We start from the raw sequence: 17766 nt of genomic DNA on the forward strand, positions 1-17766 counted from the left end.
ATAAGGAAGAGGAGGGAAAGAAGGAGGAAGAGGAAGCAGTAGCAATAGCAGATGTATCAATTTCTGCTCTGGCCTACCAGAAAATTCTGATTTCAAAAATATTTCAATTTGTAACAATAAGAGGACACCTCGAACACCCTCAAAATCCAGAGATTTTAATCTTTCCTGTAACTGCTAAAGAGGAGGAACAAAAACAATTCCACTTGCATCAATGAGGAAGCATGAATAAGGAATCACAATGGTAAATAAAAGCTTACAAAATCACAAGGATGTTTAAAATGTAATAATAGAAACCTCAGAATTATAAAATATTTAAAAATTTCCCCTCTATTGCTTATACCAGAAACCTACAAAAATATGTAATTACATCATGTAGAAGGACAGATAAGTGGTACAAAAGACAGAGCATCAGCCCTGGACTCATGAAGACCTGAGTTCAAATGTGGCCTGAGGCACTGACTATGTATACTAACTATGTGACCCTGGTCAAATCCTATTTGCCTCAATTTTCTCAATAATCTAGAGAAGGAAATCATAAACCACTCTAGAATCCTTGCCAAGAAAGCCCCAATTAAAATCATTATGTACACTATATAAAATGGGACCAGTGCTCACGTTATTTCACTTTGTTTAACATATAAAATCTTATTTTGGTTTACATAATTGCTTTACTTTTTTTCTTTCTTTTTAAATATTAACAAGCCCCTTATACCGTGTTTCCCCGATAATAAGACATTGTCTTATTATTTTTTTGAACAGAAAAACACCAGAGGGCTTATTTTCAGGGGTGGGCTTATTTTAATGAACATTGACAGCAATTTTAATAAACAGGTAAATGTGAACCAAAAAAATTACCTTTATTCAATAATGATCATGTCATCTTCTTCAACAACATCGTCATAAGTGTCCATACCCTGAATTCCGTCCTGGATGTCTTTCGCCTCTATTTCCTTCAGAAGAAGTGGACCCAATCTGTCATGTCCAGCAATATAGCTCTCTTTAAATGAACATGTCTTGTCCAGGTAACCTGCTCCTAGTGCCTTGGCGACAAGCTGTCAGTAATTTTATCCCATGACTTCTTCACCCAAGTCACGACTTCTTGCAGACAGAGCTTCACAAAGTTTCCATGCTGATTTCTTTCCATTCTATTTTCAATGTAGTCATTGACTTCCATGCGCAAATGGTCCTTGAATGGCTTGTTTATTGCAATATCAAGGGTCTGGAGATAGGCAGTCATTCCTGCAGGAATCATTACTTGATCTATTCTTCTCTCTGCAAGGAAGTTCTTCATTTCTTTAGCGCGGTGAGTGCTGGCTGAGTTCTTCTTTTATCCTCCATCATGCCCCCTGAGTTCTTCTTTTATCCTCCAATATGCCCCTTTTATCCTCCATCATGCCCCCTCACTCCCGCTTACATACCGGGGTTTTTATGTTGTCCTGCCTCAGCTCTCCTCCACGGCACTGCTCTCAATGGCGCCAGCAAGCAAATCACTGGGGGAAGAACAGGATGACGCGCTCACTGCTGCAGCTCAGAGCGTGGCGTGCGTTTCACCCGGGGTGGGGGAGCAGAGGGGAGGGGAAACGGTGCATACAGAGGGTACCATAATGTAGCATGTAGCACAGGGGATCACGTTCACTACAGTAGCAATCTCAATAGGGCTTATTTTCAGGGGAGGGCTTATTTTAGAGGAATCTTATACAGTAAGGGGACGGCTTATTTTCGGGATAGGTCTTATTATCGGGGAAACACGGTAGTAGATTTCTTTTTTCATCCTACTTCTTATATTTGGACTTTGTGTTAGAGAATAAGGCTCTGCTCACCTCTCAGATTATGATTGGCTTGTCTTTCATGACTCAGTCTAGGGCCTTGTAAGTTTTCATTGTTTCAAGAGAGAGGTCTTTTCACTGGCTACCTGGAGTAAAGTCCACTCCTTACACAGGGAAGGTGTCTTCTCCCTTCCTCATGACAACTACTGTTACTCTATGCCCTGGCACCATGGACCAGAACTGTGTGAAGAGTTCCTGCTCCCAGATATGCTAGATCCTGCTCCCAAGGGTAGTATAGGAATGATCTATTTGAAGCAGAGTTCCTTCTGCTTAAATTTTTGGGCCCCTTATGATTTCTGGAGACTGGCTGCTCCCCATCACTTAACCAGAGAAAAGGCTAAAACAGCTTTCTGATTTTATGCTGTGTTCTCAGGCAGCCCACACCCTAGTGTCCACTTTCCTCTTTATGCTCTGGGTTGAAAAACTGATTGACTTTAACATTTGGTGGGGATGGGTGAGGTGGGAGGGTGGGGTGGGGGTCTTTACTGCTCAGAGTTTGGTACATTTTGTAGTTGGTTGTGGAAGATATTCTGGGAGAATTTAGGCAATGCTGTAAGCTCTTACTCTGCTATCTGACTTTTGAAAGTATAATGGGAAAGGCTCTCTGTGATAAAGTTGTGAAAAGCATTCAAAGATGAAAAATAGCACTTATAATTATATAACCTAAAAGCAATGAGACACTGGATTTCAATAAAGTAGAAAATCCATATGGTTAGATGTGCTATTTCTAGAGTTTTAATTATTAAGCAGCATGGCATAGTGGATAGAAAGGTGGCCAAAAATCCTGAGCTATGATTCAAATTTCTGAAATATACTATCTGTGTATCCACACAAAACTAATTTCTCGATACCCCAGAGAATTCTTTTAAGACCATAAATTACAGAGAAAGTATTGATATATTTGGTACTCCAAATATACAAGGAGTTTCCTTACAGCAATGAAATCATATGTCAATTTTTTAAAATCTCATCAAATTGACCAAAGGGACTACAAGTTTTTCAGCTATATTAGTTTTCAAAGACCACGTACCAAGTTACAAATATGTCACAGGTAAGTACCCCACTCAACAAAATCAGAGATCCATTAATGTGATCTACTTCAAAAAAATTTTAAGGAGATTTAAAAACAACATGGCACATTTTCTTGGTGTGTATAATACATATTTTTATTTAACATGTATTACATATGATAGAAGTCATATATGCATCTAGTGAACTCACAGATATGTTAAGACAGCTATTTAATATCATAGAAATAGTCAAATTCTTTTTCAAACACTTATTGGTATGTGACCTTATGTGATTCTCATGGTCTCTCTCATCATCAGTTTCATCACTCATAAAATGGGGACAGTAATAGCACCTCCCTCACTGGTTTGTGACAAGGACTAAATCAAGGAACAAGTGTAAACAACTCTGCAAATTTTAAAGCAATATTTAATGCCAGTTATTATAATCAAGAATATATATATATACACACACACATATATAATAGCATTGAAGACACACACAATACAATTTACAGATATTCAAGTTAAATAAATATAATATACATAAACACATTAAGAAATATGCTGTATTTCTGAGTTTAAAAAAAAATTTCTAACAATTTCAAGTTTAATACACCAGCTGCAAACATATCATAGACCCTCTTTTTTTAATTTAAGATTTTTTATTATAGCCTTTTATTTTCAAAACATATGCATGGATAATTTTCAACATTCAACCTTGCAAAACCTTGTATTCCTATTTTTTTTCCTCCTTTCTACCCATCCCTCCCCTAGATGGCAAGAAATCCAACATATGTTAAACATGTACAATTCTTCTAGTATGTTTCCACAATTATCATGCTGTACAAGAAAAACCATATCAAAAAGGGGGAAAAAAAAGTAAGAAAGAAAACAAAATGCAATCAAATACCAACAAAACGAATGAAAATACTATGTTGTGATTCACACTCAGTTCCCACTGTCCTCTGTGTGCAGATGACTGATTTTCACAAAATCACTGGAACTGGCCTGAATCATCTCATTGTTGCAAACAGCCACATCTATCAGAATTGATCATTATATAATCTAGCTGTTTGCCATGTACAATGATCTCCTGGGTCTACTCACTTCACTTAGCATCAGTTCATGTTAGTCTCTCCAAGCCTCTCAGAGATCATCCTACTGATCATTTCTTATAGAACAATAATATTCAATAACATTCATACATCATAAATTATTCAGTCATTCTCTAAGTGATGGGCATCCACTCAAGTTTCCAGTTTCTTGCCACTACAAAAAGGGTTTCCACAAACATTTTTGCACATGTGGATCCCTCTGGAATACAAGTCTAGTAGAAACACTGCTGGATCAAAGGGTGTGCACAGTTTGATAACTTTTTGAGCATAGTTCCTAATTGCTCTACTGAATGGGTGGATCCATTCACAACTTCACCAACAATGTATTAGTGTCCCAGTTTCCTCACATCCCCTCCAACACTCATCATTGTCTTTTCCTGTCATCCTAACCAATCTGAGAGGGATGTAGTGGTACCTCAGAACTGTCTTAATTATTATTGATCAGAAAAATGCAAATTAAGGGAAAGATAAGGAAATGAATGCACTGGAAGAAGGGAAAAATAAGAATAGCAAAAATTATCTCACATTAAAGGAGATGTTTAGAGGACTAATAACATCTGAATCTCATTCTCATCTGAACAGACTCAAAGAGGGGACACACACACACACAGCCCATTATTTAATGTAATTATGACCTAAAAAGAATATTTGCTGTGTCTGCTTTTCTGCATGAGTTGTGAAGTTTTTAATGCCCTAATATCTGGTCAACTTTTGTGAATTCATTTTTCTCTAGAGATCTATCATATTTAACTTTTGCAGAATGCTCTTCACCTCTTTAATGTTTTTCTTGTTCATTTTTTGGTTAGGTTTATTTAATTCTTATAGCAAAATATGTTCAACATATCCTTCAAAAAGATGCTATTCCATTTGGTACATATTACTCATTGTCTATTGTTATCTTTTCGATATTTTTTCTTATTTCTTTTTATTAAACCTATTTTTACTTTGAGATCACAATTGCTACTCCAGCTTTTTTTTTTTCCCCTTCGGCTGAAGCAAAATAGATTCTACTCCAGCTTCTTATCTTACTCTATGTGTGTCTTTGGGCTTAAGATGTATTTCTTATAAATAACATTATATAGGATTATGGCTTTTAATTCATTCTATCAGCTTTTATTTAATGGGTGAATTCATCACATTCATATTTATACTTATGATTATTGTGTATTTCCCTCTGTGCTATTTCTCCTTTGTTTTTGCTTCTCTCTTACCTAAATTCACACTATCCCTTCTCACAAGTGTTTTATTTCTGATCAGCCTCCCTTTAATGTGCTCTTTCTTTTGCCTCCCCTGCTCCTTTCTCTTATCCCTTTTTGCTTCCTAATATCCCTTTACTCCCATACACACACACACACTTTCCTTATATAAAATGGATTTCTGTACACAACTAAGTGTTTATGTTATTCCTTCTTTAAGCTAATTCTGATGGGAGTAAGATTTCTAAGCTTCCTGACCACTACCTCCCCCCACCATATTCTCGTCCATTATAATAGTTCTTTTATGCTACTTTTATGAGAAATAACTTATCCCAGTCTTCCCCCTCTTTCACCTAGTACAATCTTCTTTTTCATTTCTTTGGGTTTTTTTTTTTTTTTGTATCATCCCATCAAAATAAGCTTACATCCACACTCTATAAGCTTACATCCACACTCTCTGTCTACTCCTAGTATATGCTTTCTAATTGCCCTTACAGTAATAAATTTCTTACAATTGATAAATCTCTCGCCACATGGTAATATAAACAGTCTTACCTTACAAGTTTTATGTTTTCTCTCTTATTTATTTTTTATTTTCCATTAAATCTTGTATTTGAAGGTTATTTTTTTATTCATTCCTGGTCTTTTAATTAAAATTCTCTTTTTAAATTAAATTTCATTTCATCTTAATTTATGTTAAATTCCTTTCATTAAATATCCATTCCCTCCCTCCCCTGAAGGATTATCTTCATTTTTGATAGGTATGTGATTCTTGGTTATAATCTAACTCTTCTACTTTCCAGAAAGTCATATTTCAAGTACCTCAGTTTTTTAGTGTGAAAATTGCTGAATTCTGTGTAATGCTAACATATACTAATAGTCATCATCTCATATCGAATAAGTAATTAGCTTTAAGTGCTCAGTTGTCTGATTCAAGCATACCTTTTCATAGTTTCAGCCTTTTACACTGCTTGATCTGGAAGCTCTGGAATTTCTTTTAATTTCTATTTTGCCCTCTGGTTCTAGGATATCAAGACATTTTTCCTTAATAATTCCTTGAAAAATTTTATCCAGGCTTTTTTCTTTTCATCATGGTTTTTAAGTAAGTTCAACAATTCTGAAATTGGCTGTCCTGGATCTATTTTTCAGATCAGTTTTCTTTTCAATTAGAAATTTCGTTTTCTTTTCTTTTTTGTTTCATCATGCTTCCACTTCTCAAATTCTAATTTTTAATGAATCATTTTCTTCTCTGAGATTTTCTCCCTCCTTTTCTATTTAGTCAATTCTACTTTTTCTATGCTGTTGACATTTTTTTCTTGGGTTTTTGGGGGTTTTTTTTGGATTATTCCAACTTTTTTTGTTCATTTTTTTATTTTGTGATTTGATATTTTTAGGTGAGAATAGTTAACCTCTGATTCCAAGGCTTTTGTCCTGGGGTTCAGTGTCTTGCTGCTAGCTTTCAGGGTGCAAAATTTTAGAAAGTATGGTAAAATTATCCTTGGATGTAAGACTGTGTCTAGGAAGGTGAAGGAACTTAGCCTTTTTATTAAGAGGATCATCTAGTGAAACTGATAATATCTGGATAATTTGGTGAAGTAGAGAATAAGTTTAGTGCTTACATATTTAAAAGATTATTATAGAGATGATTTTTTGTTTGATGCTAGAGAACAGAACAAGATAATTGTGCCAGGGAAGCAGAATTATTTCAAAATATGGAAAAACTTCCCTGAAATTAGGGATATCCAAAGAATACTGAATTTCTTTAGGAGAAAATTAAATTCTTACCACTGGAAATCTTTAAATCAGAGGTTTTTATTGTGGATGATGTGATAAAAGTTAGGCTATATTGGCTGAACTTTTAGATTATAATCTGCACACAAACTGAGGGTGATATTCATTTTTCTGACTGCTATCAAACTTGAATCACAATGACAATTCTGAAATCAAATAAGGGAAGAAAAACAGGAAGATAAAATGTTTTATAATAATGACATGATAAAGAGATGCTTACTGTTTCAATTATTTCAATTAAACAAGTACATATTTAGTACCTTCTATATCTCAAGCACTAAATGAAATGCTGGGGATGTAAAACTAAAAAAGAAATTAACATCTACTCTCATAAAAGGTTACATTCTATTGATGGACAAGCATACCTTTTCATAGTTTCAGCCTTTTACACTCCTTGATCTGGAAGCTCTGGAATTTCTTTTAATTTCTATTTTGCCCTCTGGTTCTAGGATATCAAGACATTTTTCCTTAATAATTCCTTGAAAAATTTTATCCAGGCTTTCTTCTTTTCATCATGGTTTTTAAGTAAGTTCAACAATTCTGAAATTGGCTGTCCTGGATACCATTGGATACCATTACATTAAAACAACAAAGAACCTTAGACATTTCAATTAAAAAGACTGCATGGATGGTTTTTTTTATCATCATTTTCCCTTTTGTTCTGATGTATTTCAACAAATATTGCTCAAACTGAGATAAATTTAAACAGCCATTAGAGGCTGTTAATTTAATTAACTTGCTATGATATTTATCGACTAAAAGTTGGTGATGTCTTACTTAAGTAGGTCACTGCTTCTATAAACTGTGATCCTTTTCAAACCATGATCAAACTTGCAACTAGTAGCTCAATATAAACTAATCGCTTAATAAGGTGACCATGACTATTTATTTCTGTTTTTTCTTTGATTTTGGAGAGTAAGTGAGAGATTAATATTAACAAGCTGGGAATAAATAAACTCCAAGACACTAGAAATTATGTCAATGAAATAAAAGTTAATTTTTGAACTATACACTTAAAAACAGCAAATAAATCTTGGAACACCTACTAAAACCAGGGACAGTGACTGAGTTTCAGTAGGATGAAGAAAAAAACAAAATAAAACACAAAAGTCCTTTAAGAAAAAGAATACAAAAATAATTTCCTAAAGAGAAGAGTTTTTTATTCTTCTCCTCTTCCCCACCCCCTGTGGTAATTAGAATGAAACAGAAAGAAAATTTAAAAAGAAAATTAAGAAATAATTTCTATTCATGAGTAGATTTCATATTCTGGAGACAGATTAGGAATGAAATTTAATGTTATTTTTAATATTTCATTTAGAAAGGCTAATAAAAGATTTGAGTTTAAGCAACTTTAAGGAAAAAGACTTATATGTGCAAAAAAAAATCAATAACTCTTTTTGTAGTAGGAAAGAATTGGAAATTAGATGTTCATCAATAAGGAAACAACTCTACAAATTGTGGTAAACTGTGATGGAATATTATTGCACTGTAAGAAATGACAAAGGGAATGGTTTTATAAAGACTCACATAAACTAAAGCAAACTGAAATGAACAGAACCCAAGAGAACACTATACATAGTAATGGCAAGTTTTTGTGATTTTCAACTATAATTCTTACCTACTTTAATCAATACACTGATCTGTGACAATTCCAAAGAACTCACAAAGAAAAATGCTAACCACCTCCAAAAAGAAAACTGAAGTCTGAGTGCAGAATGAAACATACCCCTCCCCCCTTTTTTTTGCTTTTTAAAAAAATGGCCAATATGGAAGCATTTTTCATAACTTCACTTGTATAAGAACCATCATCTTGCTTACCTCCTCAATTGGATAGGGAAGGAACTGGAGGAAGGGAAAAAACTAGAAACGTAAAAATTTTTTAAATGAATACTAAAGCAAAGAAAAAAATGTACAATTTTACTAGTAAGAATATTTGCTGATCATTACCCTAATCTAGCCAATACTAAGGGAAATCTAGTTCCATATGCTATTTGTATATACTCTAGTACAGCAGCCCAGTGTTTTTTGTCTTGTCTGATAATATCTTCAATTCTATCAGTGGGGAGAATAGAATTCCACTACTCAATTTTTACTTAATTTCCTAAAAAGAAAGTGAAAATTAAATAAAGACTGGTAAGTTTCCCAGTCATATCAGATGAAAGATTTTATAATCACTGACTAACTTAATAAATACAATTGTTATTTAATGTTCTCAATTAAGGAAAACATTACTACAGAAAGCACAAGTACTTGTTTGCATTTTCTTAAAAGGAAAAAGAATGGAGCCTGTGCTACTTTTTCAACAATATAATATAAATTTCTGTTATGCCAAATTCCTCACAATGATAGAACACACATTTAACAAGGTTTTGAATCATCAATTTAATAATTTCATTTTTCAATTTTTACTTGTTATTTTCAAGCTATGAAATAAAGTATTAACACTTTAAAATATTTTCTAATAATTCATATGGTAATCAAATAATTTTCCTTGTCTATGAGACAATTTTATCTTTATAATGCTACTCTATCCATCCATTAATCAAAGTATGAATTAGGAATCTAACTTTCTTTTCCAAGCAAAGATTTCACCTTTCTACAAAATTTTGTAAGTTATTTCTATACTCACAAATCACAATTAAGCATATCCACAAAATCTACAAGTTAAATTGTTTTTTTCTCAGTAGAAAGTTCACACAATGGTGTTCAGGAAATAAAACATCATATAGCAGTGGCAATATATGATAATTTTACTTTTACAATTTCTAAGGTCTTAGTGTGAAGGGATGATCTTCTGAATTAATTATCACATGACATTTCAAATACAACTATACTCATTTATCCATTTAGTAAACATTGTCTATTTGATCTAAAGTATAAATTGAAGAATACAATTGCCACATTTATTTGTGCATTTCCCCCTTGAGTGGCTTTTTCTGTTACAACTCTGAAGCAGAAATATGCAAGCAGAAATTTCCATTATTCTCTCCCATATTTTTGACTTTTACTATTTTATTTCTCCTTCCATTCTCCCTTTATTTGTCAGCAGAAGCAGAAGCTCTTATTCATCAGAGCAACTAAAAAGATACTGAGAATTGTTAAAGAAGTTTTATCTATTAACATCAAACTTTTGGGAGAAACTATGTTCATTAACTACTATGGATGAAAGCACCTTATTCACACAATTTTCTTCCTATCCCATCTATTTTAGAAATGTATATAGGCATCATTAAAGCCTGTAGGAACTTTATTGGTGATGTTTCTATAACAGCAAACAAAGATATATATGATGCATTTGGGGGGAAAAACCAAAGCCAAATCTCATTATTCTCCAACTCCATATTAGCAAATTTGCCTACTAACTTAAACTTCTGTTTGCCTCAGTTTCCTCATCTATAAAATGAGGATAACAATTGTATCTACTGGGCAGAATAATTTGCAGATTAAATGAGATAACAGTTGTAAAGTGCTTAGCATAGAGTTTTAACATATGGTAATGATGTAAATTGTGTCTCCTTTAACTTGGGAGGGGACTCAAATGTAAACTGTGTCCCCTTTGGGGGGGATTTCTGTGTCTCAAACCCTGGGAGATGTACATCTTTCCCAGACAAGACCCTTCCCAAGATAAGTAATTTCATTCAATTGGAGATCTTGACCTGAAACATAATTACCACCCTCTACTGAATTGGAGATTAGGCCCTGGAATTACTCCCAGCTGGGGGGGAGAAGGGTGGGGAAGAAGGGCTGGGCAAACCCTGATAAAGTCTTAGAAGGCTAATAAAAGGTGACTCTGAACCCCAAAACTTTACTATTTGCCCTTCTGGGACTTAGCCCACTAATGAAGACATTTTCTTTACAGTAGTCCTAACAGGACCCTACCCACTAAGAAAGCTGTCTTCTTAGTGCAAATAAATCCCCCCTTTGCCACAAACTTCGGGTTTGTAAATTCTTTTTCAAGTAATCTGCCCAACATGGACCAGAGGGGATCTCTTATCCTCAGTTCTTGCACCTCATCAATAAGTGCCGCATAAATGTTAGCTATTATAATTATTCACTAAAATGCATTTATAACCCTAAAAATCAAATTTGCTATCATGGACATTTGCAGACATTCATGGCGGTAAAAATTTGAGTGACCCAAGCACATTTCCACCTGAGTTTGAACAAAGTGAATCTCTGCCTTCTTATTTCACCTCTCATATTATAAATAAGTAGACTTTTCACAATCTAATTTAGTGCCGTGTTTTTTATATTTTTGTGCTATTTCTTGGTAGTTTTGCTTTTTAAAATGCCCCCCTAAATGTTATGCTCAAGTACTGTCTAATATTCCTAAACATTAGAAGAATGGGACGCTTTCTCATTTTTTCCCTTCTGATCTGATTTTTCTTGTGCAGCATGATATAGAAATATGTTTAGAAGAATCTGCACATGTTTAACCTATGAATTATTTGATGTCTAGGGAAGAGGAGAAATGAGGAGAGAGGGAGAAAAATTCAGAATACAAGTTCTGCAAGAGTGAATATTGAAAACTATCTTTACATGTATTGTTGGAATCCTTACAAAGTGTTAAGTCATTAGAAATGATAGAGACAATAATTATCTAATTTAGCATGGTTCAGTATGATTGATCTGATCCTACAAGGAGATGTTATGGGCCAGAACTTGAAACAAGATACTAAGTGGAATCGAGGAAACAATGTTTAAATCTAGTTTAGAACTGATTTAATCCTACAACAAATAATGGTTTCCTGGTGATATGATTGGTGTGTACTCAGTATACAGGATATAAGCAAGAAGCTCTCAGGGCCAGAGACAGAAGCCCACACAGAAGCACAGAAGCCTACTCTCGGAGGCGGAGACAGATTCATTCCATATTCCACCTTTGTGCTGGCTGGAGACATTTGGAGGGAGCTAGGGGCTGAAGCTCAAGACTTTGAAGGACACAATAAAGGACTGGATTTTAACTTCTGGCTGCATTTGGAGTGATTATTACTTGGAACTGAAACTAAGGCTGCCTCCAGAAAACCTCCCCGAGAAACCTGCTCCCAGAGAACCATCTTATATTATAAAAAAGAAGAATACAACAATGTGTTTTGAAAAATAAAAAGCAATTATTATTTTTAAAAAAGAAGAATGTGATGCTAAAGTAAATATAACTGGAGGCTCTCAGAAATCAAACCCTGAATTTCCTCTAAGAGCAACAATCCAATATTACTAATTCAGTGTTAATTGTGATTTTAGAAAAAATAACCAGGAATGATGAGAAAAAACTGCATTTTGAAAATGTTAACACTGCTCTCTTCTCATTCTCCTCATATCTGACACTCCTGCTTTAATCTCCTTGGCTCAATCTCCATCCATATCAAGCCTGCTAAACTATTAGGTGTTCCTAGTCTTCTCTTGTCTATACTTCTAAATTTTACTTGATGATCTCATTCGTTTCCATAGTTTCAAAATGGATTAGCCTTAATCTCTCACCTGACCTGCAGTCTTGAATCTTCAATTGACCAATGATAGCTAAATCTGGATTTTTATAAAATTGGTCCTGATGGTTCATGACAGTCTCCCCTTAGAAAAGGCTATAATTTATAGAATACGTGCATGGAAATCTTTGTTATAAGATTAGGTTTGATGGTCTTCCCTTAAAAGGCTGTAAGCATATTGAAAATATTCATGGGATAATATTGACAATATTTTTGAAGGTTAATATGGCTGTCACTCAAATGATATTTTGTTTACATCAGCTTGTTTTACTTCCTGATAACAAACTGCCTAATAATAATTGGCTTTGACCCTTTACATGCAAATCAGCCAGTTCCAAGAGGACCACCCAAAATCGGGGAATAAGAAATCCATTTCCAGAAAGGACTTTGGTGGACTCCTTTCCCTCTAGTTCCTTCCTGCTAAATGGAACTATGTGTCTCTGTTCCCCAACACTGTACTACCCTTACACGAATTTTACTCTGCTAATATGTATGCCTGAGTTAAATGGTCTTCCTCTTCCTCTCTATAGTCTTCCCTTTCTTCTCTATTACTTATAATAATGTCTTGCATTATTTTACTATTATTCTCAGCACCCAAACTGATTGAGAGGTTGTTTTCCCTGACATCTCTGGCTGGCCCATAGACTATTTCTTAGACATAAACTAGATACTCAGACAAGGAGCTATCAATAATCCCACCTACATTGGGAGAATATGATACTGTGAATTCAAGTGCAGAAAGCAGAGTCAATAGGAGAACTCTATGTCCTCCCAAGAGGATGTCCCTTATATAATAAAACTATCACAAAACATGTATGTCCTAAACTAAAGTCTATCTTTTCCTTAAAAACCTTCCTTCCCATCTCATCCAGGTCTGTAAGCTAAATATCATGCTCAACTCCTCACTGTCTCATCTCTCACATCCAATCTCTTGAGAATACTTATCTCTCTCTCATATATACTCACTTCTCTACAACTAATTTCATCAATTCACTCTTGGTTGTTCACATCATGGTTGGTTTCCCTGCCTCAAATCTCTCCCTACTCCTCTATTAAACACCAAAGTGATCTTTCTAAATAAAACACAGGTCTAATAATAATCATCTAATAATAATAATCATCATCAATCTAATAATAATCATCCTACCCACAAACTCCACTATTTCCCTATAACTTCTAAGATCAAATATAAAATCATCTCTTTGGTTTTTAAATCCCTTAGCAATCTGATTCCTCTTTATCTTTCCAGTCTTCTCATACATTATTTGATCTACTGAGACCAACATCTTTGCCATTTCTTGCTCAAAATATTTCTGACTCGAATATTTCTGATTCTCCTCTATGTCCAGAATTGTCTCCCTCCTCATGCCTTTCCTTCCCTGGCTTCTTTCAGGTTCCAGCTAAACCCCTATATTCTTTCTACAAAAAGCCTTGCCCAGTCCCTTCAATGTTAGTATTTTTACTCTTAGGTTATCTCCAATTTATTTTGGCTATATCTGGTTCATACAAAGTATTCAGCCTATCTCCAAAATTGCTTGAAAAGCAAGAGCTGATTTTGCCTTTCTCGTTTTTGGCTACAGGAGACATTTAATAAATGCTTGTTGACTTGACTTGAATGTTAAAAGAGGGGAAATCATGATTAAGAATATTCTGAAAAATAGAATTTTTTTGCAGCCAAGAGTAACTTACCCAGAAAAAATTAATATATATAGGAGAGGAGAATAAACATTTTTTTTAAATATTGTTTTTCAGTGAAATGAGCAGGACCAGGAGATCATTATATACTTCAGCAACAATACTACATGATGATCAATTCTGATGAACGTGGCCATCTCCAGCAATGAGATGAACCAAATCAGTTCTAATAGAGCAGTAATGAATTGAACCAGTTACACCCAGAGAAAGAACTCTGAGAGATGATGATGAACTATTACACAGAATTTCCAATCCCTATATTTTTGTCTACCTGCATTTTTTATTTCCTTCACAGGCTAACAGAACACTATTTCAAAGCCCATTCTTTTTGTACAGCAAAATAACTGTTAGGACATATATATTTATATTGTATTTAATTTATACTTTAATATATTTAACATGTATTGGTCAACCTGCCTTCGGGGAGAGGAGATGGAGGGAAGGAGGGGAAAAATTGGAACAAAAGGTTTAACAATTGTCAATTCTGTAAAATTACCCATGCATATAACTTGTAAATAAAAAGCTAAAATAATAAATAAATAAATAAAATATTGCTTTTCCCCAAGTAAATGTTAAAACAATTTTTTTATTATAGCTTTTTATTTACAAAACCTATACATGAGTAATTTTTCAACATTGACTCTTGTAAAACCTTCTGTTCCAAATTTTCACCTCCTTTCCCCTACCCCCTCTCTCCTAGATGGCAGGTATTCCAATACATGTTAAAATATATGTTAAATCCAATATATGTATACATATTCATACAGTTATTTTGCTGCACAAGAAAAATCATATCTAAAAAAGAAAAAAAAACCTAAGAAGGAAAATAAAAATGCAAGCACACAACAACAGAATGAAAATGCTATGTTGTGGTCCACACTCAGTTCCCACAGTCCTCTCTTTGGATGTAGATGGCTCTCTTCATTACTGAACAATTAGAATTGGTCTGAATCAATTAATTATTGAAGAGAGCCATGTCCATCAGAATGGACTGTTGTACAGTCTTCTTGTTGCTGTGTATAATGATCTCCTGGTTCTGCTCATTTCACTTAGCAATAGTTCTTGTAGGTCTCTCCAGGCCTCTCTGAAATCATCCTGTTAATCATTTCTTACAGAAAAATAATAATCCATAACATTCATATACCATAATTTATTCAGCCACTCTCCAATTATCAGGCATCCACTTTCCAGTTTCTAGCCACTACAAAAAGGGCTGCCACAAACATTTTTGCACATAGGGTCCCTTTCCCTCCTTTAAGATCTCTTTGGGATATAAGCCCACTGACACTGGTCACTTTGGACACTTTGACACTGCTGAGTCAAAGGGTATGCACAGTTTGATATAATTTTTTGAGCATAGCTCCAATTTGCTCTCCAGAATGGTTGAATCACAGTTCTACCAACAATATATTAGTGTCCCAGTTTTCCCACATTCTAATATATTCGTCGTATCTTTTCCTGTCATCTTAGCCAATCTGACAGGTATGTAGTGGTATCTCAGAATTGTCTTAATTTGCATTTCTCTGATCAATAGTGATTTGGAGCACCTTTCCTTATGACTAGAAATAGTTTCAATTTTTTCATCTGAAAATTGTCTGTTCATATCCTTTGACCATTTATCAATTGGAGAATGCCTTGAACTATTATAAATTTGAGCCAATTCTCTATATATTTTGGAAATGAGGCCTTTATCAGAATCTTTGAATGAAAAAATGTTTTCCCAGTTTATTGTTTTCCTTCTAATCTTGTCTGCATTAGTTTTGTTTGTACAAAAACTTTTTAACTTAATATAATTAAAATTATCTATTTTGTGATCAATAATGATCACTAGTTCTTCTTTGCCCACAAATTCCTTTCTATTCTATGTTTATTTAGAATATCATTCTTTATGCCTTGATCATAAACCCATTTTGACCCTATTTTGGTATATAGTGTTAAATTGGATGAATGCCTAGTTTCTGCCATACTAGTTTCCAATTTTCCCAGCACTTTTGTCAAATAGTGAATTCTTATACCAAAAACTGGGGTCTTTCAAACACTAGACTGCTATAGTTATTGACTATTTTGTTCTGTGAACTTAACCTATTCCATTAATCAACTAGTCCAACTGATTCAATTGATCATAGTCAGTACCAAATGGTTTTGATGACCATTGCTCTACAATATAGTTTGTAGATCTGATACAGCTAGGCCACCTTCATTTGATTTTTTTTTTCATTAGTTCCCTTGAAATTTTTGACCTTTTATTCTTCTAGACAAATCTTGTTATTTTTTTCTAGGTCAGTAAAATAGATTTTGGGGAATTTGATTAGTATAGCACTAAATAAAAAGATTAGTTTTAGTATTAGTATTGTCATCTTTATCATATTCGCTTGACCTATCCAAGAGCATTTGATATTTTTCCAATTGGTTAGATCTGACTTATTTCTGTGGAAAGAGTTTTGTAGTTTTGCTCATATTGTTCCTGATTTTCCCTCAGCAGATAGATTCCCAAATATATATTATACTATCAACAGTTATTTTAAATGGAATTTCCCTTTGTATCTCTTGCTGTTGGATTTTGTTAGTGAAGTATAAGAATGCTGATGACTTATGTAGATTTATTTGTATCCTGCAACTCTGCTAAAGCTGTGGATTATTTCTAATAACTTTTTAGTTGATTTAACTAATGAAACTAGTTGATTCTAATACAATATTGAATAGCAATAGTGATAGTGGATAATCTTATTTCACCCCTGATCTTATTGGGAATGGTTCTAGTTTATCCTCATTATATACGATGCTTACTAATGTTTGTCAAAAACAATTTTTAATTTTTTTTTAAAGTTTTGAGTTCCAAATTTTATCCTTCCTTATGATTAAGATTATACACGTACAATTGTATTAATCATTATGTCTAAGAAAACTTTTTTTAAAAAGGGGAAGAAAGTGAAAAATAGCATATCAATTCTTTCTTTGGAGGTAGATGCATCACCATGAGTCCTTTGGTATTATTTTTGGATCACTACATTGCTGAGATTAATTAAATCAAAGAACAGAAATGTCTTTTATTTATTTATTTATTTATTTATCTATTTATCTATCTATCTATCTATCTATTTATTTATTTATTTAATAGCTTTTTTTTGACAGAACCCATGCCAGGGTAATTTTTTTTTACAACATTATCACTTGTATTCACTTCTGTTCCAATTTTTCCCCTCCTTCCCTCCACCCCATCCCCTAGACAACAAGCAGTCTTGTATATGTTAAATAAGAATAGAAATTTCAATGAAACAGAGGATTTCCAAGCATTCCTGAATGAGTAGAAACTTTTGACATAGAAAAATGAGAATAAAGAGAAATATAAAAAGGTAAAAAAATGTGAGCAATCAGGAAAAAAAATACAACTTTATAAGGATGCAAAGTTTCCATTCTATTTGGGGACCTAGGGAGAAACATGCAAATGTCCCAATGGATTCATGGAGTCAAATAAGATGGAGGACTTGAGTTTTTGTTGTTTTGATGATCTCAAAAAACAACAACAAAAAAAAGGAAGAGGCAGCTATTGGTCAGTGGATCGAGCACCAGCCATGAAATGGGAGGATCTGAGTTCAAATCTGGTCTTAGACATTAAACATTTCCTAGTGGTAGAACCCTAGGCAAGTCCC

The 17766-nt window shown here is 33.8% G+C and overlaps 1 protein-coding gene and 1 long non-coding RNA gene across 6 annotated transcripts in view; both read right to left on the reverse strand.

Annotated features, from left to right (window-relative positions):
- Positions 1 to 17766, reverse strand: part of AUH (AU RNA binding methylglutaconyl-CoA hydratase) — a 203587-nt gene that overhangs the window by 84441 nt on the left and 101380 nt on the right. The window lies entirely within an intron of this gene.
- Positions 668 to 9233, reverse strand: LOC127538479 (uncharacterized). Its single transcript, XR_007947746.1, has 2 exons — positions 7304 to 9233; positions 668 to 7084 (listed from the first exon to the last, which is right to left on the reverse strand). It is a non-coding gene; the product is annotated as an uncharacterized LOC127538479 (long non-coding RNA).

The sequence above is a fragment of the Antechinus flavipes genome, chromosome 1 (assembly GCF_016432865.1).
Source record: "Antechinus flavipes isolate AdamAnt ecotype Samford, QLD, Australia chromosome 1, AdamAnt_v2, whole genome shotgun sequence".
Classification (NCBI taxonomy): Eukaryota; Metazoa; Chordata; class Mammalia; order Dasyuromorphia; family Dasyuridae; genus Antechinus; species Antechinus flavipes.